The following is a 928-nucleotide window of genomic DNA, read 5'->3' as shown; positions in this document are numbered from 1 at the left end:
TTCAGAAGAACGGTCAGGTACAAAGACTAAAAACCTATTTTGATCCTCTCTATCCCATCCTCCGTTGTATTTGCGCTTGCACATCATAGATTCATCTGTTTCTACGATCTGCCCAAGTCCATCAATTTCGTAGGAGTTACGCAAAAGATAATTACTTGTAATGTCCCTCATGTACTGATACCATTGAACAACAGTAGATTTTGAATGACCGACTTTTTAATGGACTCTTTACCAAAAACAGGGAGTGTATGATTTATTTACTTTGTTTTAAAAAAATAATGTAAATTTTCAAATTAACACCTGCACGATTACCTAACCATAACCGCAACTCTAAAACCTTCATACATGTTTTGCACATGACGTGCTAGGTAGTCGTAGGATCTATATATATATATATGCACATATACATACATGTATATATGTGTGTGTATATATTATATATATTGAGTGGGCAAACAAAAATATGAGACACTGCCTTGAAGAATTTTTTGTCGAATGAATCGACAAGTGCTTCTTGTTTTATTTTGATAAACCAGGTACTTATTCTATCGGTCTCTTCTTGTCAAACTAGTAAATTATGAATGTAAATAAACCAACACTGGTTGTCGTGCAGTGATGAGGGAGAAACGCAGACACACACATACACTTACATGGATTTCTTTCTATCTACCAAACCCTCTCACAAGGCTTTGGTTGGTCTGCGGCTATAGCAGAAGAGATATGCCAAATTATCCCACACTGGGACTGAACCAAGGACCATGTGCTTTGGAACCAAGTTTCTTACCACACAGCTGCAACTGCATATATATATATATATATATATATATATATATAAACATAGATATATATATATATATATATATATTAACATAGATATATATATACATATATTAACATAGATATATATATACATATATATATATATATA

The 928-nt window shown here is 32.7% G+C and overlaps 1 protein-coding gene across 1 annotated transcript in view; it reads left to right on the top strand.

Moving 5' to 3' along the window:
- The window catches only part of LOC106870586 (acyl-protein thioesterase 1), a 304640-nt gene that overhangs the window by 102852 nt on the left and 200860 nt on the right, over nt 1-928 (top strand). The gene's annotated exons all lie outside the window — the stretch shown is intronic.

Source organism: Octopus bimaculoides, chromosome 28 (genome assembly GCF_001194135.2).
Source record: "Octopus bimaculoides isolate UCB-OBI-ISO-001 chromosome 28, ASM119413v2, whole genome shotgun sequence".
In the NCBI taxonomy this organism is placed as follows: domain Eukaryota; kingdom Metazoa; phylum Mollusca; class Cephalopoda; order Octopoda; family Octopodidae; genus Octopus; species Octopus bimaculoides.
Note: the sequence above shows the minus strand (reverse complement) of the source record. Positions and strands in the feature narration are given on the sequence as shown.